Genomic DNA, 27374 nt, shown 5'->3' on the forward strand with positions numbered 1-27374 from the left:
GCAGACCTTCAGTTTATGAGCACACATTTGGTTTGCCTGCTGTTCTTATGACCTTGAGCGGTGGAGTTCAAGGTTATATTGGTGAGATGTATCAAAAAACAAGTCTGCACTACCTATCTGTTTTCAAACAAACGCAATTAAGTCGTCTAATATAATGCTCCAGCTATACCATGGGCTCAAGACAAGAAAAGGAGGATAGTTGTTTAATCAAAACATTTTATTTTGGTTTTGCTATTATCATCATAAAATATATCCAACGAAATGAGATTAATCCTCGAAAATGAAAATTCCCATGAACTACCTTGCATACCATTCATTCATACACACTAACACGCACATAACCCATTCTGACTGTGGAAACACATTTAACTTTCATCAAACATGATACACTAAATTAGTATCAATTCCCTATACAGATACAACGTAGCAGGAACTTTTTTTTAAAGTTTATCTGTATATATCCTTTTGTCAATCGATTAGATTTCTGATTCATGATCCACCATTGGTGCGTACTGACATCAAAGGTTACAAAAAGGCTAGAATAAATGGGTAAAAGAGGAGGTGATCAAATCAATGTGGATATATAATACTTGATTCAAACAATGAAATGCATAGGGAACAGGGGATTTTATTTCCCAGAGACACGCCGACGCGCGTTTCGGTGTTGCCACCCCCAAACTCGAGGTGTCACCTTCTTCAGGGCGTAACTGTGAAATCAGAGCAGGAGTCCATGGGGGTCTGGTGAATAAAGAAAGACCGAACAGGATATATTCGCCTGCTGGGATGGTTAAAGCTGTGTAAAAAGTTCGATGGAATGATCTGAATAGAAGTGATTATAAAGGGCAATCGGAGACAAAAATATTCAAAATAATACTCATGAATTAGAGTTCAAGCTTCATCCACCAGGTGGCATCGGCTACCTAAAAGCGAGCAGGGAACAGCCTTCCAGGTCATGGATCGACGTGAGCCAAGACTGTCAAAGAAAAACGTCAAACCAGCTGGTGCCTTGTGTTCAGCGGTGGCCTGTAATTCTAGATCTTTGATGTGAGACTGATAGAGGGACAATCCGATAGTAAAACCAGTCGGTATAACCGATTCAAATACTCCAAGAGGTCAGGATATTAGGTGTCAGTGCATCGATCAGCCAAAGACGGGAATCCCCGAACGCCCGCGGGAGATATTGGTGAGATGTGCTAGAAGTCTAGTCATTCTTGTTGGTGTGTGATTTCTCCCTAGTCACTTGATACCCTGGATCTTAGAGGAGGACTTGATTTTAGCAAGCTTCAGTTAGTAAGATTTGGCTAGCTCCGCCGCTTCACTCTGAGACATTGTGGTGCTCCTTCTTTTTGGAATCTGAGCTTTGTAGTTGAGGGGCATTGTGGTCCAGCTGACCGGTTGTGTCTTGGCTTTTCTTAGGAGTAGTGTGTTGGAACATGTGTGGGGGTATAAGGGTGGGGGCAGGGTATGGATGCATGTTTAGGTTCCTTGTTACAATTGTTAAAACCCTTTATAAACTTTTCTAGCTAGTTTTCCAAACAAATTAATCCCTTGTTTACTTTGGATATGGGTGTGTGATTTGAAGAGGGGTGAGTATGGGTGTTTTGCTTCAGATTGAATGGGGAATGCGATCCCGCGTCCGTGAGTGTTTGTCGGTGGGAATGAGATTCAGGATGTCGGTGGAAGTGCAATTAGAGATCTCAGTGGGTTCTTTATTTTCAATGGCGTGTCTGGGGGGTGAGTAGTGTAGGACCCTTTGAGATGGGGTCATCAGCATATTGATGAATGTGGAGGGTAGATAGTGGGAGTTTGGAGCCAGGGTGCCTCAGTCAATGTCCCTAGAGGTCTGTGAGGCAGGAGAGGAGGGTGTGATTTGTGTGGGAGGGTGTTCGCCAGGGGATTTGTTGTGTTAGGGGATGGAATTGGTATGGGTATTCTGAGCTGAACTGCTGTTCTGAGCTGTGTTAGTGAGAGTGTTGGTGTGTGAGTGGGCCATATTATGTGAACAGGAGTTAGTGGTGTGGATCAGTGGGCTACCAGGAATGTAGGTTTCGGCACCGGTAGTGGTGTGGACCTGTGGGCTACTGGGTCTGCTAGTTTCAGTATCGGCTGGGGTGAGGGCAAGGGGAGCTGTGAGTTAGGGAGTAGAGTTTGTGGTGTAACTAATGCTTGTTTCATTTTGTGTAGTGCCCTATGGGAGGAGTTGGTTGGGGGGTATGAGGTTAATGTCAATGATAGGGCACTTTTTAGTGTAAGGAAAATGGATTCCAACAAGCGTAGGTTTGCATCATTGGCTAGTAACATGATAGTTCCATTTCTGAAGATGGTAGTGGTAGTATTGTCTTTGAATGTGGGGAGTTGTAGATAGTATGTTTGTGTTGGTGCAGGATGTTGGTGGATTTAGTAATGTGAAGGTAGTTCGTTAGGAATGTGTTCCATTTCATAGAGCATGTAGTGTAAATGAAGGGATCTGTTCACTTTAGGCCTTTGGATGAATTGTAATGGATACCAGTGATAAGCAGGTATCATATAGTGACCCCTGATGAAGGGCGCTTCGCAGCCCGAAATGCATTGGGATTTTAAAAAAACACTGCTAGTAATGAACTTTGCATCATTCGTATTCTTTCAAGAAAACCTGGATGGGCACAGTTTGAATATTAGAAACCTGAAAATAGGCAATATTTTCCGAAAGTGGATTCAAATTACAAAAAGGAAATGAAGGTTAAAAGACGATTAATATAGAGTGAAATTATTACATGGATTAACTTAATAGGCATATATGATCGCCAAAGAAGGCGGTATTCAGCTGTGCGTCTGGTTAGGGGCAAGAGGTTGCCCCATTTCAAGTAGTCAGCCCAATGAGCCATGCTGCATTGCCGACAATCAGTCAGAGGGCTGTTGGCAGCCACCAAGTAGACCTGCAGCCATCCCTTGAGTCCTTTCAGTCCATAATACTGGCAATCAGTGAAAGGGCTGTTGTTAGTGGTCAAGCAACCCTGCAGCCACCTGAAAGACTCACTCCTGCTGTGTTCCATGAGAGTCGTAGCACAGCTTGACTCTGCGGCTCTTCCTCACACCATAGAAGCACTGTTGATCTCTTTGCTGGAGCAGCTTTGGATTGCTCATTTCATCGTAGCACCTGTGGAGTCTGCAGAAGTCAATTCTCACCGGCCATTGTCGGATCTGCTGCAGAACCATCTTATTGCATACAGCGCTCCTCCCAAAAAGACAGATTGGGGGGTTGCCCCCTATCTGTCCCCCCCATCCCCCAGAAGGTGGTGGAAAGCCCACCAGATGCCCACTGGTACTTACTGGGAGAAAACAAAGGGATGAGGTTAGACCGCTATGGTACAGGGCTATGCCTCACCCCAAAATGGAATGATACAGTGTTGTTGCCACCCCTAGGAGGCAGACTGGGTATTTGCCAACCAAAGCTAAAGAAAAGGGTGCCAGCATCCCACCCTGACATTGGGCCATACCCTTACCCCAAAATGGGCACACCAGTCTTTCTGCTCCACAGTTGGTGGGCCAGAGAGGAGGTTGCCCCCCAATTTGCCCTCAGGTGCACAAGGCCTACTAGACACCATTCTGGTGCCAAAACTAACAAATGTATGGCGGTTGCTTACCCTGGCATCGAGCCATACACTTACCCCAGAAGAGGAAAATTTGTATTTCTGCCCCCACCCCAGGGGGCAGACGGGAGATTTTTCCCAATTAGGGAGTGTGTCTCTAATCAGCCCCCTGGGGTAGTAAAAAGCCCACTGGACATCAGGGATTTGCTCTATGGGCAAAAGAAAGTGATACAAGTGTCACCCATTCTGCCATACCCCCCACCCCATAAGGGCCAAACAAGTCTTTCTGCCTACCCTGGGGGGAGGCAGAGTGTGGGTTTGCCCCAAGTTTCCTTCAGGAGTAAAACAACCAGTAGACACCAAGGATTTCAAAGTGGTGCCAAAACAAACAAAAGGATGTGGCTGGCCTCCCCTGACGTGTAGCTCAGCGCATTAGGGGTAATAGAGTCATTATTCTCCCCCAGGGACAGATAGGAGGTTTGTTCCCATTAGGAAGGTTGCCCCTAATCAACACCCATGGAGGAAACCACTAGACACACGGAATTGTACATTTGATCAAAATAAAGGGATGAGGGCATCCCACCCTGCCTCTTGGCCACACACTGAACCCGAAATGGAAAAACCAAGAGGCAGAGAGGTTGTGTTCCTCGATTGGCCTTATGGAGGGCAGAAAGCCCACTGGATGCCAAGAACCAATGGGCCAGAAGAGTGGGGTCAAATCCCAATATCGTCCCACTTGCCAGGCTACATTTCTGTACATTTCAGACTTGGGTCAGCCGCACACCTGGGAAAACCTACCAAACCAAACATTTCTGCAAACTAGGAACCAAGGGGTGTTGTGCTTCGCACGGATCCCACATCAGGATGTCCTGTAACTCTCAACCTTTGCCCAAAATCATGCATTAACATTGAATTTCTGTGATGTAAACTTCCAGGACCCACAGGTATCGACATACTTCCTACCACCCAGCATTTCCCCACTTATCCCAATAGAAATGTGGCCCTATTTGTGTTCCCGGACCTATGCCCGCCGCAGGAAGAGTTTAAACCAGGGACGATATGAGTCTTCTCAGAGAAAACACACTGTCCACAGTTTGACAGCTGCCTGGGAGAAGAGCCATTTCCTGTCAGGGGGACACTGCAAAAGGCCAGTTTGGCCGAGACAGAGTGAGACCTAGGAAGGTGGGGACAGAGTCAGCCTCAGAAGGATGAAACCTTACGCAGCCCTCCTCATTCAGATGCATCGTGCATTGACTACGGTGAAATCTCCCTGCTTTATCGTACACCATCCCCATCTGTGGATGGTGTATCATAACATTTGCCATGTGGCCTATTCCAGCGCAGTACCTTTTGCGCTTCGGTGTCAAAATTTGAATGTGAGATGCGGTAGGTAGACAGGTGAATCGTTTACACTTTGGGTGTTTAAATCCACTGAATAACAATAAAGACACGTAGTAACTTTAATCGAATTAGTTTTGGCGTTAAAACCATGGGATGGGCCTGGTGCAAGAAGAAACATCTCCGCGACGCGTCCGGAGCAGACTTATGCGCCAGAAACCAAGTTCCAAGAGCTTTGTCCTATAACGTAGCCATGTCACGGTCAACATCTGGCTTTTTCCAGCGGTGTCTGGTTCCCCAGAGGTGAGTGAGGCGGATGTACAGTGCTCGCTTGAATAGATGGCGGCGGGTGAAGTCGGCGTGCAAGTACAGGGACAGGCCGGTGCATTCCTGAGAGCGCAGGTGGACGGGCAGACTCCGCCTTTCAGCCGGGAGCCAGTTTCTCAGTTTCTAGAGCAGACTTTCAGGTTTGTGACCCGCATTCTGAGGTGGAAGCGAAGGAGGCGACGGGGCCCGGAGTGCGGAAGACGGACTCCCAGACCCCACTCCAGCACTGCAGGTAAGTGGCCGCAGGGTACATGCTTCCCGCCTCACTGACCGGTGTCGTTGGTCTGAATGGAATCGCCTCTCAGAAGTTGAACCTGACTTCTCTGCTGCCCCTCAAGTCTTTGTGATTATAACGCGCTCTGAAGCGACTGCGCGGCGACATCGTGGCGCCGTGCGCACAAGCTGTAAAAAAACATAGGAAACGATCGGGCCACAGGAGCACGGGGATGGGGTCTGTGTCACTGAACTAAAGTACATGGCACCGGGGATTGATGCTAAAAAGCCGCCAATGCCCCGGAAGTGCATCTTTTAATAGGTTGTGAAGAAACCTGAATTGTATTCGACGCTTCAAGCAAGGGCCGCTGACATATTTCGGATCCACACCCGTCTTTTTGTTATCAAAGAACATTTGAAATTCCTAATTTACCCGGGTTCACGTGATACTCAGGACGGAGCCCGGGTGACTGTTTGCAGTTCCCGAATTACCTTCGTGTTTTCTGTTTTACATTCAGCAGACACTTTTTAGAATCGGTTTTTGTTTGGATTAGACACGACCAGGATATGATTCATAGTTAGGATTAGTGTCTTTGAGAGCGATTAGTCGCGATAGTTTATTTTTAGCGAGCGTTGTCTAGTTTTCACGAATCGACTTTGCACTTTAAAGCTCCTGGCCTTGACTCCCTGTGACACTGCTTTCGTAATGTGTGTTCTTGGGCACCGAATGCATTTTAGCTCATGATCCACTTGGTCGGACTAGGAAGGGATATACTGCCAGTAGTTAATAAATTCCTTCTTGCCCTGGACTGGGTGCAAATGCTTTATCTCCCCATCTTTGCACTTCTAGGCACTAGGAGAGGTACTCAGTATCACACGCTCCTATGTGTTTTAGTGTCTGTCATCTTACTGTGGGGGCACACAAAATGTGGAAAATATATTGGTACTGGGTATGGGCCTGATCCATGGATTGGCAGAGAGGGGCTCCCTCCCCGCCAACACAGAGAGCCATCCGCCCGATTAGATGCAGGGGTGCCTTAAGTTTGGCTAGGGAGGAGACTGTTCCATCACCACTGTAGCCAAACTTCTCTGATGGCCCGGCTGAGCAAGGGCCGTCAAAGAACTGGGGGGCCGATTCACAGAACTAACTTAAGACAAAATCCTAAACTTACTACTTTTGGTATTCACAGAAGTTACGATTTTGTCTTAAGTTTGTCTTAAGACTTACTTAAGACAGACTTAAGACAGACTTAAGACAAAATCCTGTCTTAAGTCTGTCTTAAGTCTGTCTTAAGTCTGTCTTAAATCTGTCTTAAGTCAAACTTAAGACAAAATCGTAACTTCTGTGAATACCAAAAGTAGTAAGTTTAGGATTTTGTCTTAAGTTAGTTCTGTGAATCTGGCCCTGGCCATCTGTCTGCCTGCCCAATTAGGATAAGTGGACATGTAGCTGTTTAGGTCTCGCTGAGCCCAGCGCTTGCGCTGGGTCGGAGAGACATTTTGTAATGGATTTTTCAAAGTGCTACCGCTGGCATAGAGCTACAGTGCACGAGGCGTGCACGCGCGCAAAGCAGCCATATGGCTTTACGTAGCTCTCCCTCATTCCCACCTCTCCGCCCCCTTCCCTGCTGCTATTTCGCACCAGTTGCACAGAACTCCCGCTTCTCCCCCCCCCCCCCTTCCTCCCATCGCGTCTCGCGGCCGCTCGCGGGTCAATGCTTGTTTATTTGTTTTATTTCGCGGCCGCGCGGTGTTCCTGTTATGGCCGCGCATTGCACAGAACTCCCGCTTCTCCCCACCCCCTCCCCCCACTCCCTCCCATCGCGTCTCGCGGCCGCTCGCGGGTCAATGCTTGTTTATTTGTTTTATTTCGGGCCGCGCGGTGTTCCTGTTACGGCCAATGCTTGTTTCAATTAGTGCTCGTAATGTTCATCTATATTTACCAGTATCTAGGCTTCTTAGTTCCATGCTTATCTACAGAGCACTTCTGCTCAGCGGCTGCCAGGAAATAATAATCATAGCGACATCGAAAGATTTCATTGGATTGCACTTATGAAAGCAGCTTTTAAGGTACGGTAAATGTGCAACTCTTTCAAATAATATACTCTTTTACTTGTAGAGTAACAATGAACCCATTTTGATGTGCTTTGCTTACGGTTTTAAACATTAGGCTTTGCAATGTGGAGTTTGCACATGCCAACAAATGCATAACAAACGCACAGGAGGAGGGTGGGCAGGTGCCTTGTGTGTCAAAATGTCAGAAACAACAGAATGCCAGCTGAGAATGATGACAACGGGGTTTATTTGTGTAGCGCCTCGAACCCCTACTGCTCCAAAGTTCAATTTGCCAGAGCCTTACCAGCCAAGCCTTCTGATGTAACCTCTTTTTGGAGTGGAGGGGTCTTGGAGCAGTTCTTTTGTTTAAGTCCTCTGGAGTGTACACGCCACTTATGCTCTCATAATTTGTCTACGATACTGGGGCACCTTTTTACATGGTTAAAGTTGCTGTCACACCCCTTCAGTGAAAGAGAGCCGGGGAGAGGGATGCGCTGGTTTCACTCCTCTTGGACGCCGCAGGATTCTAGGTGCTAAGATGGACATTAGCGCCCCAAGGAGACGTTTCGGCAGTTGTCACTCTTGAGTGATGCCCTGTGCTCCCCTATTGGGCACTCTCCAGAGGCGCAACTAGAGCCAAATTTCGGGGGGGGGGCTAAGAAAAAAATTCGGGGGGGGGGGGCTGAATCTTTATGCCATAGGCAGAGTGGAGCTGCAGGGGCTCTTAGAAGGGGTGAAACACCAGCGAGGCCTCATTAACATGCAAATGGTCTTTTAAAGACCCGTGAAGTGCTCGGGTGCGGCTGTGTGTGCGCCGGGAAGCTGTCTCATCCCGGGCTGCCACACACGATGGGGGGGGGGGGGGCTGAAGCCCTGTGAGTCCAATGGGTGTTGCGCGCCTGGCACTCTCCGTTCCGCTCATCTCAGCTCCTCTTTCTTTCTTAAACGGCCCTGTCAGTGTGGAGATCTCAGACCGGCACAGGGAACAGTGAAAGCGCTTGATTCATCAGTGCACACTACCTCCCCCTGCACAGCTGCTAGTACACACCAGACTGCAGCCCTGTTAGCAGCATTCGTCTACTTGGCAAACTTCCCTATGGGCTTCCTGTGCTCACAGCATACAACCAAGGCCACAGGCAAGTACACTAACTCAGCTCCATGGCTACTGAAACAAGCATTTGCAATGCAATAGGTCTCGCATTACGCGAGTATGGGCTATTGACATTGCAAATAACAATGCCTTTTATTTTTGTTTTCGTTTTCGTTTCTAAAACAAATAAAAGGCATTGTCATTTACAATGCGAATAGCTTAAACTCGCGCAAATGCGAGACCTATTGCATTGCAAATGCTTGTTTTAGGTTTCGCCTTAGCGGTGTAAAACAGATGCATTAGCCTTCGAACGTTTGTGGCCTTCCCTATCCATGCCTCAGGACCTTTCATTGCACTTTGTGGGGATTGTCTGATTGTTTTTTTCAATGTAATCTATTTGGTCATTATGATCAAATTCTAATTATTGTAATAAACATTGCATGTTAAAAATAAAGTTAATATACAAGAGCTCTGCTATATTTTGCTACTAAACAAGCAGTCTCAATTGCAGTTACTTTGTAGTTAAAAGGGAATTGATTTGAATGGTGCAGCAGGTGCAGTGGCACCGGGGCCAAACGTTTTCAGAACTCCTCTAAGCACCTAATATTGCCAAGTCGCTGGGTTCAAAAGCTCTAGAAACCCCACTAAACCCATATTATTGCTAAAATGTAAAACAAAACAGGCCGTCACAACTGTAGTTACCTTGCAGACAACAAGGTCCTGATTTCAATGGTGCAGCAGGCGCAGTGACACCAAGACCAAAAAATTTAGGTATCCCAGTAAACACCTAAAATTGCTATATTTTACTACTAAACTGGCAGTCGCGACTCGCAAGTGGTTACCTTGCAGACAACAGGGTCATGATTTGTATGGTGCAGTGGCACCGAGCCCAAGAGTTGTCAGAACTCCTCTAAACACCCAATATTGCTAGATTTTACTACTATACAGGCAGTCACAATTGCAGTTGAAAGTGCCTTGATTGGTGCATCAGGTGCAATGGCACCAGGGCCAGAAGTTGTCATAACTCCACTAAATACCAAGTATTTATATATTTTACAACTAAACAGTCTGTTGCAAGTGCAGTTATTTTTCAGGCAACAATGTCATTATTTGAATGGTGCAGTGGCACCGGGCCCAAAAGTTGTCAGAACTCCTCTAAACACCCAATATTGCTGTATTTTACAACTAAACAGGCAGTTAAATAACCTTGCACTTGAAAGGAGCTTGATTTAAATGGTGCAGCAGGAGTAGAATCAGGGCCAAAAGTTGTCATAGCTCCCCTAAACACCAAATATTATTATCACTATTAGTAATGGCCCGGCATTTTTGAAGAACACTCAAGATAGTGCATCCAACGGACAAAAGCCTTGGGAGAACTCTCCCATACACGTGAGGGTAAGCAGGGCTGTGCCCTCCACTACATTTAAGATGCACTATCTTGAGTGTTCTTCCAAAATGCCGGGCCATTACTAATAGTGATAATGATTTTTAATTGAACAATCCAAGGTGGTTCTAGCACTGGTTACGTGTCGCACCTACGGAGTCCGCTCACATCCTCGACTCTTCCCGGGGTGTAACGCACACCAGACAGAACACCGGATTGTTCGCCTGGGTTCTCCTACGGCTGACAGACACAACCTTTTACAGCAATGATCACCAGGGGTGTGGGCAGGGGCCCGCAGACGCTAATCATACAACTGGAACACCGTTGATGGCATTATCTCCTGTGGTACCTCTGCACGCCTTATCTGGTGCTAGGCTGCATTTTGGTGTCGCAGCAATATCTGTGTAGTTGAATCACTCTGTTCAAATGTTTTTCTGGTCACATTATGCTGTTCTGGACGCTACCTCATGTGATGCACTAAGGTTAAATGGACAGATTTGCCATGCAACGTCAGACACATAAGTTCTATTCTTTTTTCTCCTTTTTAGGATTCGGCTAGCGAAGGCTGCACTTGCGCAGTCTCGCTCGCGAGATTTAATGACTTGGAGAAGAGGGGCTTGAACCCGCCCCTCTTCTCTCCTCTTCTCCATTGGCTGGCCTCTTAAATGCTGGCCAGCCACGTTACACATTCAGGCACGGGGAAATCCAAATCTCCCGTGCCTGAATGTGTAATGTAAATACGGGGTTATGTAAAGTGCTCCAATAACTTCCGGGCGAGTTTGCGCCATATAAATATATAACTCTGCCAGCTGGTGCTTTCGTTCTACTGCTGCCTACATGAATGGGTGACATAACCGGCGCTCATGTAAGGCGCTACTAATCTCCCCGTGCCGAGATGTGTAATGAAAAAACGGTGCTATGTGGCACGCTCCAAAACCTTCTGGTCGAGTTCACGCTATATCATTGCTTTGGCCGTCGACTAGACTGCCGACTTTTGTGCTGGAAGCCAGAGTTCGTCCCTCGGGGTCGCGTCCACATCCTTCCCCGTGCTTGAATATGTAACGTAGCCGGCACTCATGCGGTGCGCTCCAAATCTCCCGTGCCTGAATGTGTAATGTAAATACGGGGTTATGTAAAGCGCTCCAATAACTTCCGGGCGAGTTCGCGCCATATACATATATAACTCTGCCAGCTGGTGCTTTCGTTCTACTGCTGCCTACATCGGGAGAATAAAGGGGGTTAAGAGAGCTGGTTAAGTGTTGTGTTGAAGATTTGTGGTGGGGGTTATGAGCAATGCCAATAGCTCTAACTTTAACAATGCCGAGACCATTGCATTGTAAATGCTTGTTTTCTGTTTTGTCATCCCTGCTAGGTATCTTTGAGTCTTGGGTAGATCTACAAAGTCGAGAGTCACACCACACATTAGGCAATCTAGCTCTGTGGTCACACCCAAGTCACCTTACACTTATGTGGGTTACCAATTTCACTCCAGAACCCCACTTTTATCATGCACAACTATCACATCAGCTAGGTCCTGAAGAAACGCCATTGATCTCGCAGACTAACCAGGCGTGAAACATGTTGACCTTTTGTTAGTTACACGGGCACATCGAGCCCTACAGTAACTCACCAACCTTTTGGTTTTTTAATCTACCAGGGGCACTGCACTATTAAAATATTTCCTTTGGATACCCCCAGGTATTATTATTTACTCACTCCTGCACGCACTTCACTACCATCCATTTGGATCCACCCCACACACCCGCACTCACCTAACGGCTTTTCTCTTAAAAGATCTCAGCGAAAGTGACCCTTCAGGGGACTGTCGGGCATTGCAGCCACTGCCCGACGAGGAGCAAAAGCCCGATTGATTGAGTGATTGATGTGAAACTTATATAGCGCAACTGTCACCCTACGGGCATCCTGGCGCTTTAGACTGGAGAGACATACCAAGGGGATAGTGGGAGAATCAGGGGAAAGGCGCAGGTTTATACTTTGGGATACAGCCAGGTTTTAAGCCCCTTGCAAAATTCGAGTAGGGAATTGCACTGCCTCAGATTCTGAGGGAGTTTATTCCACATGCCAGAAGCCACTATGCTGAAAGCCCTTCCGCCCACCCTGGAGCGTTTAAATCTCGGGACTACCAGTAAACCAGCTGTGGAGGAACGGAGCTGCCTGATGGGTTGATGATGAGCAAACTTTGCCTGTAGGGGGACTGGACCCAGTCCATGCACTGCTCTAAAAACCAGACACAAGGACTTAAAGGAGACCCTTTCCTTCAGAGGTAGCCAATGTAGGTCCCTCAGTGCTCTAGTAGCCGAAGAGCTACGTCGCCTATCAAGAACCAATTTGGCTGCAGCTGACTGGATCCTTTGCAATCCCTGGAAGATATACTGCGGGGCCCCCAAATATAGGGAATTGCAATAGTCCAGCCTGCTTAGCACCGTACTGCGTACCACCGTAGCTCGCGACTCCCTAGGAAGTAAGGGTAGAATGCTGCGTAGCAGACGTAGAAGGGCAAAGCAAACGTTAGCGGTCTTATTGGCCTGGGATACCATCTGGAGGTCATCATCAATAATCACCCCGAGATTGCGTACCTTGCTGACCGGAATCAGAGGTTCTTCCTCTGGAGTAAGTCTGAACTCAGAGGGAAGATGTTTAGGTATCCTGGTTGGCGAGCAGAAGACCACCTCCGTTTTTCCACTATTGAACTGTAGAGAGTTCTTTCTTAGCCAGTCCGTGGTCTGCTGCATACATTGCTGGAATAAATCCATAGACAGTGCGTCATCCCCTTCTAAGGAGAAGGCCAGCTGCGTATCGTCAGCATAGTTCACCAGGCTGACTCCAAAGGATTTAATTAGAGGGAACAGGGGCCGCAAGTATATATTAAAAAGGATAGGACTAATCACAGATCCCTGCGGCACCCCGTGCACAACTGGAGACCTGCTGGAGGAGAAAGGTGTTAAGGTGACTACCTGCTGTCTGCCTTCTAGGTAGGATTGAAGCCATTGCAGCGCCCTGCCCTTAACACCTATCAACTTTAGTCTCTCCACTAGAACTGGGTGGCTCACCGTGTCGAACGCGGCCGCCATATCGAGAAGCACTAGGATCATGGCATTCCCGTTGTCGGCACGCATTCGAAGGTTGTTCAGCATGGTAGTCAGAGCCGTCTCAGTTCCATGGCCAGGACGAAAGCCAAACTGATCACTGTCAAGTAGGTGGTTCTCCTCCAGAAAGCAGGACAATGTCTTGCTCACAGTTTTTTCTAGGATTTTCGCCGGATATGGTAAAAGCGAAATAGGCCTAAAGTTAGCTGGTATCAAGGGGTCCATATTCGGTTTCTTAATCAGTGGGGTCACCACTGCTAGTTTCCAGCAATCCGGCACAGATCCAGCCTCCAAGGACTGGTTACAGATCAGCCTCAGCCATGGAAAGGTATTACGACCATATGATTTCTATATTTTGTGAGGGAAAGGATCTAAAGGGGAGCCAGAGGACACACTTTGTACCAGGTTGTCAAAGGCCACTTGAGATAGAGTTTGCATGACATCCTTCGGGGTGTGTGAGGGCAACTAAGAGGCAAGACTTGGCCCTCCCCTTCGGGACTGGATCCTTGATACCGGGGATAAACCTCTGCCTCTCTCTTTTTCATTCTTCTCTTGCTTTCTATTCTACTCTTAATCTCTCTATCTCCCCCGCTGAGCAGGTGAGATTTTCCACCCTCAACTCGGAACAATGTCCTTAATGATTTGACGGTACATTGTGGAGCACGGACATTGGACCTGAATAGGCTCCTGGTCCCCCCTCTTTTTTGTTGACTTAGCATTATTTGAATGTTACAACAGGTGCAGTGGCAACAGGCCCAAAAGCTTCAGGCACCCCACTAAACACCTAATATTGCTATATATTTTATTCCTAAACAGACAACCACATGTGCAGTTACCTTGCAGATAACAGGGTCATGATTTGAATGGGGCAGCAGGTGCTGTAGTACCTGGCCCAAAAGAGGTCAGAACGTCTCTAGACACATCATATTGCTATACTTGACCATTTCCTGAGTAATGTAATGAGTGAAGTCATAAGCAGTGCATTGCCGGGGGTGTAAGTTATAGTTATCTCAGCTAACAATAGCTGCTGAATTTTACTGGTTTTGAATGAGTGAACTCTGAACCTAACTATAACGTCCCTGAACCCTTGTTTTTTCCAGTCATATACACACACACCTACACACACACACATATATACTGGCGGCCGCCAGTAGCTAGTGATAGTTAGGACCTAGTTTCCATAGTTTTGAAACTTGTACTTTCTGATTGGCTGAGGCGGTGCCCAAGCCAGGCAGAACCAGGCCAGGCAGCACTCGTTCCTGAGGCGGAAGCCGGGAACAACTACGTTTCAGAGCTGGTATTCGATAGTTTTAACGATTGTTTTTACTTGTGTTGCTGCTAATTCTTGTTATAAACTTATGTGCTTTTAAATATAGTTGTGCCACTGATCTCTCACCGCATTACTGAAGCACCTCGGGGGACCCGCTATCCTTGGGAACCGGGGGTAGACCGGACTCCTCCTTGGGACAGCCGCCATCTTGGGGCTACAAGGAGGAGGCGGTCTAGTGGTTAGCCAATCAGTACAAAACGCCGACCCTGCAACGCTCGCGTAGCACTCGTTCCTGAGGCAGAAGCCGGGAACAACTACGTTTCAGAGCTGGTATTCGATAGTTTTAACGATTGTTTTTACTTGTGTTGCTGCTAATTCTTGTTATAAACTTATGTGCTTTTAAATATAGTTGTGCCACTTTTGTCTCACCGCATTCCTGAAGCACCTTGGGGGACCCGCTATCCCTGGGAACCGGGGGTAGACCGGACTCCTCCTTGGGACAGCCGCCATCTTGGGGCTACAAGGAGGAGGCGGTCTAGTGGTTAGCCAATCAGTAAAAAACGCCGACCCTGCAACGCTCGCGTAGCACTCGTTCCTGAGGCGGAAGCCGGGAACATCTACGTTTCAGAACTGGTATTCGATAGTTTTAACGATTGTTTTTACTTGTATTGCTGCTAATTCTTGTTATAAACTTATGTGCTTTTAAATATAGTTGTGCCACTGATCTCTCACTGCATTACTGAAGCATCTCGGGGGACCCGCTATCCTTGGGAACCGGGGGTAGACCGGACTCCTCCTTGGGACAGCCGCCATCTAGGGGCTACAAGGAGGAGGCGGTCTAGTGGTTAGCCAATCAGTACAAAACGCCGACCCTGCAACGCTCGTGTAGCACTCGTTCCTGAGGCGGAAGCCGGGAACAACTAAGTTTCAGAGCTGGTATTCGATAGTTTTAACGATTGTTTTTACTTGTGTTGCTGCTAATTCTTGTTATAAACTTATGTGCTTTTAAATATAGTTGTGCCACTGATCTCTCACCGCATTACTGAAGCACCTCGGGGGACCCGCTATCCTTGGGAACCGGGGGTAGACCGGACTCCTCCTTGGGACAGCCGCTATCTTGGGGCTACAAGGAGGAGGCGGTCTAGTGGTTAGCCAATCAGTACAAAATGCCGACCCTGCAGCGGACACGCGCAGCGGGCGCGCCACAGGCGCGCCAAAGGCGCGCACAAGGCAAGCCCGTCCGCGCCCGTCCACGCCTTGTACAGCCCCAGGCCCGAAACCTCTGCCCAATTCTCCGGCTTTCCCCCTTTGCCACCACGCCTGAGTTATTCCTCAAAGGTTCTAATGGACCATAGACTCTCATGCATGCTACAGTCTATGTGTAGAGATGCATGCCTGGAATCCTTCCCGCATAACCTGGAGGGTCCGGTATCATGCAAAGCGTGTTCCTTTAGTTGTAAACTAAACCTCTCAACCAGCCCGAAATGCGATGCCTTGCTAGACGCAAGCTGCCCAAGCCCAATTTTCATTCTATGCAACACCAGGTCTTTAGCCAAACACCCTATTGAAATTTGGGATATGCTCAACTCATACTCCCCAAACCTCTGTTTCTTTACGGAAACCTGGCTAAACCCATCCAACCACCCCCAGATCAGTTTAGCTATTCCAGACGGATATAAATTCATTCATTCAGACAGACAGGGGAAAACGGGGGGTGGAATTGCAATCGCTTTTAAAGATCACTTAAAAGTCCAGTGGACAGCCACCCACTTTTCGGCTACGCTAGAAGCAGGCTTTTTCAAGCTGATCATATCTCCATCTGAGACTTGGAATGGGGCCCTGATTTACCGCCCGCCGGGGCCTAGGACAAACTTTGCTAATGAACTAGTAGAGCTGATCGCTCTTCAAACAATAGCGTCCAGCAACTTCATCCTGCTCGGAGATTTCAACTTTCATGGGGAGGCCTCAGAAAACCCTGAGACCGATAATCTTCTAATAAGTCTAAAACAAATTGACCTCTCCCTTCTCTCAAACGCCCCTACGCATAGAGCAGGCCACGCTCTTGATTTGATCTTCTCTACTATGGCTAATCTCATCAACCCCCCCCCCCCCTAACATGGTATGACCATTTTATGGTCCCTTTCACTCTCCGACAACTGAACTCTACCAATCCACCCGAATCTGAACCTCGCTCCTCTCAATTTCGGAGACCCTGGAACAACCTATCGCTAGAAGCCTTTACGACTGCCTACGATGCCCTACCTCCGGCACCCCCTACATCAGGCTAAGACACGTCAGAGCTGCTGAAGTCTTTTTCGACCAAACTTACCACAGTCTTTGACTCTCTAATCCCTATAAAAAAGTTTGGTCCTTCCAAACAACGCAAATCTGCCCCATGGTATACAGAAGAACTTAGGTTTGAAAAATCAAGGTGCAAAGTCTTAGAGAGATACTGGAGAACCAGCCAAACTCCTTCGGATCGAAGGACGTATAAACTTTCTTTGACAAAATACCACCAGAATATAAAATCAGCAAGGAAAGCGTTTATACTAAAACAAATTGACCAAGCGTCCAACTCCTCAAAATCCCTTTTCACCATAGTTAAAGACTTTGTTAATCCTCAGGCGTGTAGATTGCCTCAAATCGAGTCACAAACCCTATGTGACTCATTAGCAACCCACTTTGAGGAAAAAATCAACCTGATCTACGCTAATCTCGTTCCTACACGAACTCACACCAATATCCCACTCACAAGCTATGCCGAACCTAATCCACAGTCTTCGAGCAAGCTCAGACAATTTGAACCGTTAACTGTCGCGGAAGTACACTCCTTGCTCTCATCGGCTAAATCAGGGTCACCTAGTGACCAGTGCCCTCCGAGGGTGATGGCCCTTATTGAACCATGCTGTGCCTCGGAAGTCCGAGCTATATTCAACAGCTCCCTAGAAACAGGCTCTATCCCCCTCAGCTGGAAGGAAGCCTTCGTCCGCCCTATTTTGAAAAAAACAACTGCAGACCCCCTCACGTTCGCTAACTACCGACCCGTATCACTGCTTCCTTTGTTGGCAAAATCACTGGAAGCAGCCATAAACAAACAGCTGAGCCATTATCTTGAAGCTAACGATCACTTAGATCCTTCGCAATCAGGTTTCAGACCAGGCTTCAGCACGGAAACTGCTATCCTTGCGGTCACAGACTCCCTGAGGCTAGAAATAGATGCGGGAGGATCAGCCATTCTGGTCCTCTTAGATCTTTCCGCTGCATTTGACACAATATCACACCCTAAGCTGCTAGAGAGACTGAGATATTGTGGCATTCAAGATCAAGCCCTGAAATGGCTTACAAATTTCCTGAGAGATAGAAACCAAACAACTATGCTTGGGCCATTTAGATCAAGCAAACATGGTCTCGATAAAGGTGTCCCTCAGGGTTCATGCTTCAGTCCTACCTTGTTTAATCTTTACATGTCCCCGTTAGCCAAAATTACTGAATCAAGCGGGTTTGAGATTATCTCATACGCGGACGATACCCAGCCTATTTTTAAAATCGACCCTAATGCCACGTCAGAAAACCTACGTTTCGCAGCAGGAATGTCTTTAATCTCAAACTGGATGACAGAGAATCTCCTCCAGCTGAACCCTAGCAAGACGGAGATCCTGTTAGTAGGGAAAGCCTCTCTTTCCTGGTCCATAGAATGGTGGCCTAAGGAACTTGGAACTGCCCCGGTCCCGAAGAAAATTGTGAAGAACCTAGGGTTCACACTAGACCAGGCACTCTCTATGAAAGACCATGTTGCCACTATCACTAGCTCCTGTTACTACAGCCTGCGACTGTTGCGGAAGATGCTCCCTTATCTCCCCATTAAGCACCGTAGAACGCTAGTGCAGGCTATGGTGATTTGTCGTCTCGACTACGGCAATGCGATGCTCGCAGAACTCGGTCCTTCTCTGCTAAGAAAATTGCAGGTCATCCAGAACACGGCTGCCCGAATGATTCTTCATCGTCCGGCTGGCTCACCTTCTGCCCCCATCCTATTAGAGCTCCATTGGCTTCCAATCAGGAAGCGCTCCCAGTTTAAGACCTGCTGTCTTACTTACAAAGCCCTGAACGGCTTGGGCCCCAAATACCTGGCTAACAAATTTATAAATAAGACCCCGATTTTTAACTTACGGTCCAATGACATGGAACTGCTAAAGACTCCTAGAATCCGCCGCGCCTGCTCATGGGCTAAGTCCTTCTCTTGTCTTGCGCCGCGCTACTGGAACTCGCTTCCTATCGCCATCAGGAAATGCCCCTCTCTCGCTGTTTTCAGGAAAAAACTGAAAACCTTCCTATTCCTAACTCCCTAATGCTGGACGTGGGCCTTTCCCTCCTTCCTCTCTCAGTGAACTACTAAGCAAGCGCCGAGATGCCCCCGGGTGATTCGCGCGCTATAGAAATTCTCATAACATAACATAACATAACAACCTACCACTCCTGTCAGGTTTAGGTGATTACACTCACTGTATAACCTACGCTCACCCTTGGTAGCTTGGCACTGAGCAGTCATGCTCATCACAGAGGAAATGTGTAAACCATTGGCACATCACTCACTCACAGTAAATATATTGTACATCACAAAAGAGACTTCACACATGGTGTATGTAAATAAAGATTGTATTCAACACACACATTACTTAACACAACATTAACATCATGTATTTCTGGGCATAAATCACACTTGGAAATATTAATAGCAGACCTAGGCCCAACAGTGTTAAAATGACATCAGTAACATGGACACTTGGGAAAGATCCTATTTTACTCCAGCACCCTTATGCGGCACGATATGTTGTCAGAACTGGGACCACCCTGGCAAATAACACAAATCAAATCCACACCTTTCTAGGGTACACCCCAGGTCATTACAATATTGGGCATGTGTGCACACAGGAATTTATAACACTTTTCAGCAGCACTGTGGGCCAAGGACGCTCAGGTAAAACTAATGTCAAAACAGAATATTCCCTGGGTAATGAACCAAGTAAAACAACACCTCTGTGTGGTGTCACTGTTAGCAGGCTGTTCTCATGCAGTACACTGTCCCACACTCACACAGCACCATAACAAAGTGCAAAGGATCTCTGCAAGTCCGTATGAAGCACACACACGCATACACTCTGCACCGTAATGCAGTGCAAATGATGTCCAGCAGGTCAGTTGCTAATATGATTGTAGACCCCGTAGCACAATCCGTCCCTCACCTCTCAGTTAACATCCACTACTCTGCCCACAGGTTAGAGTCAAAAACTCCCACACCTTACTATACCAGTTTAAGTCCAGAGTCACACTTAGGGCCTTATTTAGATGTTGGCAGACGGGTTACTCCGTCACAACAGTGATTGACATGCCATCTGTCGTAATATAAATCACATAGGCTAATGTGTCAGCTGAATTTAGTTCCATAGATTGTGATTTTTGTTACTTGGTGTAAATCCATTCAGTAGTTCTTGAGAAATGTAAGTTGAAAAATATAGTGATATCTGTGTTTGAGGATATTTGCGTGGCACTATTATGTATAATCTCAAATGCACACACCAACAGCAATGCTGTGATTGACTCACCTGAACGGAAAGTTGTGGCTGCCATTTTATCGATCAGGGAACATTTCCCGGAGCTGAAAATGTCTGTGACAGCTGACATAAGGGGTCAGGGTGGTGGTACTCTGATCCCCATATATCAGAAATAGGGTTGGTAATGACACAAGTTATGTGACCATAATAGATGTTTTTATTCACGAACGATATTTGTGACAATGACCTAACCACTAGCGCGGGTCCTGTATAATGTCACGGGGATATCGTGAAGATCATGGTGACGTGGTGAATGTTGATTAAAATAGGAAACATATATATATATATATATATATATATATATATATATATATATATATAATATATTATCTACTGGCGGTCCCCAGTAGATAGTTATAGTTAGGACCGTGTTTCCATAGGAAATCCGCAACATTCTATTTGGAATAACTTTGGCGCCGATTGATGAATCCTCGCGAAATTTTCAAAATAGGTGGGGCGCTCCGCTCCTACCCTGAAAGTCTCGGGGGGATTCGTCAAGCGGGGGCTGAGAAAAAAGGGGGGTCCCAAAACGCATTTTTCCCATGCATTTTTCCATAGGGACCTTTAGTCCAAGGTACAGCCCAAACGGCTGAACAGAATTACTTTAAATTTGGCAAAGAGGTAGTCCTCAGGTCAGGGATGTGCCTTTTGCAGGTCTGGAGTCAATCTGTTCATTAGTTCCTGAGAAAATAGCAGTTAAAAGTACATACATATCTATAGGTGCGCACCATGCGCGCACGGTGCGCGCACGGTGACGTGCACGAGCGCAATTCTGATTGGTTGTTATCTGACGTCATCAGCAGTGGATTTCGGTCGCGTGAGTTATAGTTGCTTGCACTAACTATAATGGGGGAATTTCATTTGTTTTTTACGAGGGAAATGTCCAGCTAACTATAACATGTGTGAAACCTATGGTTTTTTAAGTGAATATATATGTATATATATATATATATATATATATATATATATATATATATATATATATATATATATATATATATATATATATATATATATATACACACACACTCACAGGTCACAGTCGCAGACTCGTACCCACACACATACCCACTGAGACACTCAGACACCCACTCACAAACTCACTCAGAGACTCATGTGCCTACTCGCATACCCACTCAGAAACTCGTACACCCACTAACAGACCCATTCAGACATTTATGCACCCAGTCACAAACCTACTCAGAAAACTGATATACCAACTCAGCAACCCACTCAGACACTCATGCCCCCACTCACAGACCCACTCAGAGACTTATGCACCCACTCACAGACCCACTCAGAAACTCACACACCTATTCACAGACCCATGTAGAGACTTGTGCACCCACTCACAGACCCACTCAGACACTTATGCATACACTCAATCACCCAGTCAGAGACTCACACACTCACTTGCAGAGCTACTCTGAGATGCATGGCCCACTCTGAGACTCCTACACCCAGTCAGAGACCCAGTAAAAGCCTCGTACACCCATAGAAACAGTTAGGCACCCACTCATAGATCAAGTCACAAACTCATATATCCACTCACATACCCATTTGAACACTCATGCACCCACTCGCGCCAATATAGCTACTCATGCACCCACTTGCATACCCATTCATACACTCATGCACCCAGTCACATACCCACTCAGAGATTTTTGTACCCAATCGCAGACTCAATGAGAGACTCATACACTTACTTACAGACCCAGTCAGATATCTACACACCTAGTCACAGACCCACTGAAAGAGTTATGCACCCAGTGACAGTCACTTAAACCCTCATGCACCCATTCAAGGACCTACTCAGAGACTCAAGTAGCCAGTAATAGACCCACTCAGAGACTGATTTACCCAGTCACAGAACCACTCAGAAATGTATGGACCCACTCACATAACCCAGTAAATTATTAATACACACTGTTGTAGAGATATTGAGAGACTGATAAATGTTTTTGAGTTATTTAGATAGTGATATAGTTAGTGTGATTGTAATAATTATATAATTAAACATTTGTAATGTGGTGGTGGATATTGAATTCCTGCTTTTGCTTGGCATTTTTGTGATGTATTCGCGATCGTCGTGGTTACTGACATCTTCACAACTCCTGGCGTTACAGCTAAAACAGAAAAAAAGGTTTTAGAGGTGGTTTTTATAGAAACTCACTAGAAAAAATATGAGTGTGAACTGTAGAGTAATGAACCCGTAGTGTCCAAAATACTGTAAAATGTGTGCATATATGTGTTTACTTTTACACTGTATGAAAAAGGCGAGGTAGTCGCAGTTACCTATGTCATTGTGACTCCCAGTGTCACAGCGAAAACAGAAAATAGGTTTTAGAGATGGTTTTTATAGAAACTCACTAGAAAAACATGAGTTTCAACTGTATAGTAATAAGCCCCTAGTGCTTAAATACTATAATATGTGTGCATATATGTGTTATTATACGCCTGTAAAAAAGGTGAGATCGTTGGGCTTACCAATGTCATCGCACATCACACAAAGATGAAAAATTGGTTTCAATGTTGGTTTTTATGAAACGTAGTATAAAAACATGATTTTAAAAAAGGTTTTTAAACAGCCATGTATATAGTAATGTATGTAGTGCAATGCGTAAAATTATTTTTTTAAGTCCTATTTTTTGAATGTGCTCGTGGCCCTTGAAAGTTTGCAGCGAAAACGGAAAACAAGTTAACGTGTTTTCCTGGAAAAATTATTACAGAGATACAGCTTTAAAGAGCATATTACTAAACAACTAGTGTCAAAGATCAATTAAAATATGTCTATATATGTGTTTCAGGGAATCACACGCTCCTCGTGATGTTGCCGCAGAGACCACATAGACATGGCAACGATAAAAAAATGAAAACCTTTGTAAGACACACCTCCGGCATGTTCTCAAAAAATGTTGTTAGGTGTTCTTCATGGCTGCGAATACACCTGCACCACACAAACAAGCACTTACTTGTGCAAATAAGAAATCAGCAAGTGTGTTTTCATACCAGTACCATTTTGTACAGCTATTAGTTAGACGCTTGAGAAACAATCACAATAGCACACTTTCACACACAAAACCAATGGACACATTTAGTTAATTATCTCTACACTATTGTAGTGTAGGAGATACACTGTAGAATAAATGAGCTCAGTACCACTTAGTAATTAGCCATTAAAATTTAGTCTAGTTAGATTGAGGTGTTGTACAAAACAGTCAGCTGGTCTTCAATAAATATAGAGGCACTATTCATTAAGATACAATAATGATTTTACAGAAAATACATGTTAACAGATTACAGTTCGAAAATAAAATTTATGAAAAGGTTGACATTTGCTCAAAACAAGTAACAATTATATTGAGAATATAGATTTGAAAAAATACCTTTGAAATTGACTAAATAAATCATTGGTTACAAGGATCCCCTCTTTCTCCAACACTCTGCAAACATACCTCCTGGCATTCTTCTAGTTGGGGGATGGAGTCCCCTTGGTTGCTGGGGGTCCTTGGAGGCAAACAACCTCTTATGTTACCTCCCATAAGTCCCACACAGTGGGATTTCTAAGAGGTCTTCAGAGGCTATGCCCTCTTTCTCCACGATTCTGCAAACGTGCCTCCTGGTGCACTACTGGTTGGGAAATCAAGTCCTCTTGGATGCTGAGTGACCTTGGGGGCTAAGCAGCCCTTTTGGTACCTCCTGTGAGTCCTACACAGAGGGATTCCTCTGAGCTGATCAGAGGCCCTGCCCCTTTTCTCCACCACTCTGCAAACGTGATTACTACTAAAAAAAACTGCGAAATTCACTGAAAAAACCAAAGGTTACAGGGACATTATAGTTAAGAAATGGAATTAAAAAAAACATAGAAATTTACTGAAAAAAACCAAAGGTTACAGAGACATTATAGTTAGGCTCAGGTTTCACTTATACAAAACCAGAGAAATGTAGCAGTTATAGTTAGCTGAGATAACTATAACTTGCACACCCGCAATGCACTGATTATGACCTCACATATTACATCACTCAAGACATGGACAGTGTCCTCCCCGATAACATCATCCCCAGAATCTCTGACTCACCCACTCACACCCCAATATAACCTTTCATACCAATCCAACTTCCACACTACTATTCACAAAACCATTGACACACCCATACCAGTAGTTAAACACCCACTCACTGATTCATAGGTCTACACACACATCCACTCAGTCACCCATACAGCCACTAATACACCAACTTACTCACTAATACAGCCACTGATATATCCACTCATGCACCCATACAACCACTCACACACTGTCAGTCACCAATAGATCTACTCACACACCTACTCACTCATCCATAGAGTCAATCACACAGCCACTTACCTATACAGTTATATACACACACCAACTCACTTATTCACACAGATACTAACACATACTCACTCACCTATACTGTCAGTGATACAAGCACACACTCACCCATATAGCCACTCTCACAATCACTCACTCACACATACAGTGACCCATATTCTCCAAAACTCACCTATACTGCCTTTCACATATGCAGTTACTCACCCATATACCACTGACACACCCATTCACTCACTGACACAGCCATACACACACTCAGTCATCCACACAGCCCCTCACCAATGCACTCATTAACCCATACAGCCACTGCCTCACCCACTCACTCATCCATGCAGGCAGTTACACACCCCCTGACCCACCCACACAGACATTCATACACCCAAACAGGTACTCAGACAACCAATCAATCACTCATGCAGCCACTCATGTACTCACTAACTGACACATACAGCCACTTAGACACCAACTGACCGATTGATACAGACTGTCACACAACCTAGTCACTCACCCATACATTCATTGAGACACCTAATCACTCACTTATACAGCCTGTCATGCACCCACAGAATCATCCATACAGGCACTTATACACCTACTGATTCATCAATACACCTTGGTATATATATTTAACACTCAAACATTTTAAAAACACTCAGTCACTGGATAATGTAATCTGTAAAGTCATCAGTGATGTCATTTGAGATGTCATCAGTGATGTCATCAGTGGTGTTACTGACCATGTCATGTGTGATGTAATATGTGAGGTAATAATCAGTGTATTGCAAGGGTGCAAGTTATAGTTAGCTCAGCTAACTATAACTGCTGAATTTCACTGGTTTTGTATGAGTGAAAGCTGAGCCTAACTGTAACGTCTCTGTAACCTTTGTTTTTTACAGTGAATATATTGTCTCTTGTACACCTTGTTACAACTCACACAAATAAGACCGCTCTTGTTGAGAAGTTTCAGCCTTTATTCACATAAAGTGCTCATGCTATCCTGAAGCGTTTCGGCTACACTGATACATTTGGGCTATATCATAGCCTTGTTCACAGGAGAACCAGGCTATGAGGTAGCCAAAACATGTCAGGGTAGCAGGAACACATAATATTTTACATTTACTACTTTAAAGTGTATTCACATTTTAAAATAACAGTATTTACCTGTTTTTTGATGATATTACCTTTCACAATATTTTTGGGTATATATTTTTGTCAATTCCATTATATGGATAGGAAAACCATATTGTGGTTATTGATATTTTGGACACAATATTTTTGGCAACAATTTGTTTTCTCCATAATATTGCTTCAGTGAAGCCTTCCACTTGTAGTGCTCTCTCCCCTATTGAGTCTTTAGCTGCTTTCCTTGTCTGGCATGCCGCATAGTTGTTCAGCCACCTCCTTTAACAACTCATCTGTGCTGACACAAGTAAAAAGGAGATCAGTGAGCAGGATTCAGCAGAGCCTAGTCTTTTGAGCTTGATTGAAAGTACAGGCATCTTATTGTTGCTGTGACCCGGTACACACCCACGCTGATGCATCAAGAAAACATGAGGTGAGGGTGCCATTGAGCATACTGACATGAAGCCTAGCTTTTGGCCCTTTGGGCAGTCCTGTCATTCTCTTAAGGTGATGAGTGAGCTTGGCATATGGACAGCAGCATTTCTTTCAGTTGAGTTAGTTGGGATGACTCAATGGTGCCCACATCCCAAGACTTGTATGGCAAGCAAACTGCACCAGCAGTGACGAGGACTAGAACTGATAATGAAGCCATCGTTGCAGTGGATGAGGTTCAATATGCAATGGTGAAAGTTAAAAAGACATGGAGATGTTGGATTACTTACTATCACAGTTATAATTTGAACAATTGCAAATATACAACAACGTTAGGAATTAAGTCGATTATGGACTTCAATATAAAAATGAGATATGCCAATGCAATACTTTTGAGCCTAAATTACAATATGTAAGTGGCCAAGCAGGAACTGCAAAAAGCTTTCTTACCAAAGTAATTACTGCATCTGTGAGTAAAGCTACACATCCAAATTTATTGTGTGTAGTTACTGCTCCTATTGGATTTGCGGTGCATAACATAGAAGGAATTACATTGCACCACTTGCTGTTACTGCATGTGGAGCATTATAACAACTTAGAGTACTGGAAATTAAATACTGATACATGTCAGGAACTAGGTCATTTTGATCATAGATGAAGTCAGCATGGTTTCAAACTTAATGTTGGCTTTTGTTCATTTGTAAATGCAAGAAGGACGAAGAACATTACATGAACTCCTGGTTGAAGGGAAACACATTATTGTTTTTAAAGACTTATTACAACTTGCACGTGTAAAAGAGGAACCAATTTCTAAAAATACTTTGGAATAGCAAACTCAAAATTCATTGGGAAGTATAGGGAATGTCATAATTTGGTTGAATTTTACATACGTAGAACAAACACAAAATATGGGACAAGCTAATGGGGTACAATATGCTAAAATATTAGACTTTCCCTGTGGCATTCTCGCAAAAGGCACAAAAGTCATCCTAAAGCAACAAAGTACTAGTACATGTTTTCACACCTTCAGTTTCCTGCCGCAGTAATGCATTATCTTTTTTCACAATTGCAACTCATGGTTTGTTTAATGCCAACTCTTCAAAAATGTACTGAAATCAATAATGAGATGCTTCAAAAAATCGTAAATCTCTTATGTAAGGACAAACTTGAGAGACATGGACTAAGCATATCTAATAGCATATGTTTAGCTGCAAAATTACAAAATGTGGAAAACTCTGTCCCCCGTACAGGAGGATTAGAGAAAGATTTACATCTGTGTAAAATTGTTGTGTAATTTTACCTCCTAATTTACAGTTAGATGAAAAACTTATAAATGGAACCATGGATTTGCAGTAGACTTTTTAATGCCTGCAACAATTGAAAAAATTATTGTGATCAAAATTGATCACATTACAGAGCCGAACAAATGTTGCGCTGCACAGTAAGATTCTTACTTATCACAGACTTATATATTTGAAAAGAACAGTTTCTGGTTTA

General features: G+C 45.1%; 1 long non-coding RNA gene across 2 annotated transcripts in view; it reads left to right on the forward strand.

The window, feature by feature from the left end:
* The first annotated feature begins 5382 nt into the window (after nt 1–5382).
* Nucleotides 5383–27374, forward strand: part of LOC146788600 (uncharacterized) — a 60812-nt gene continuing 38820 nt past the window's right edge. For both annotated transcript variants that reach the window (XR_014970872.1, XR_014970873.1), the window contains exon 1: nt 5383–5466. This is a non-coding gene — a long non-coding RNA (uncharacterized LOC146788600). The remainder of the gene's footprint in view (nt 5467–27374) is intronic.

Source organism: Triturus cristatus, chromosome 11, assembly GCF_964204655.1.
Source record: "Triturus cristatus chromosome 11, aTriCri1.1, whole genome shotgun sequence".
Taxonomy (NCBI): domain Eukaryota; kingdom Metazoa; phylum Chordata; class Amphibia; order Caudata; family Salamandridae; genus Triturus; species Triturus cristatus.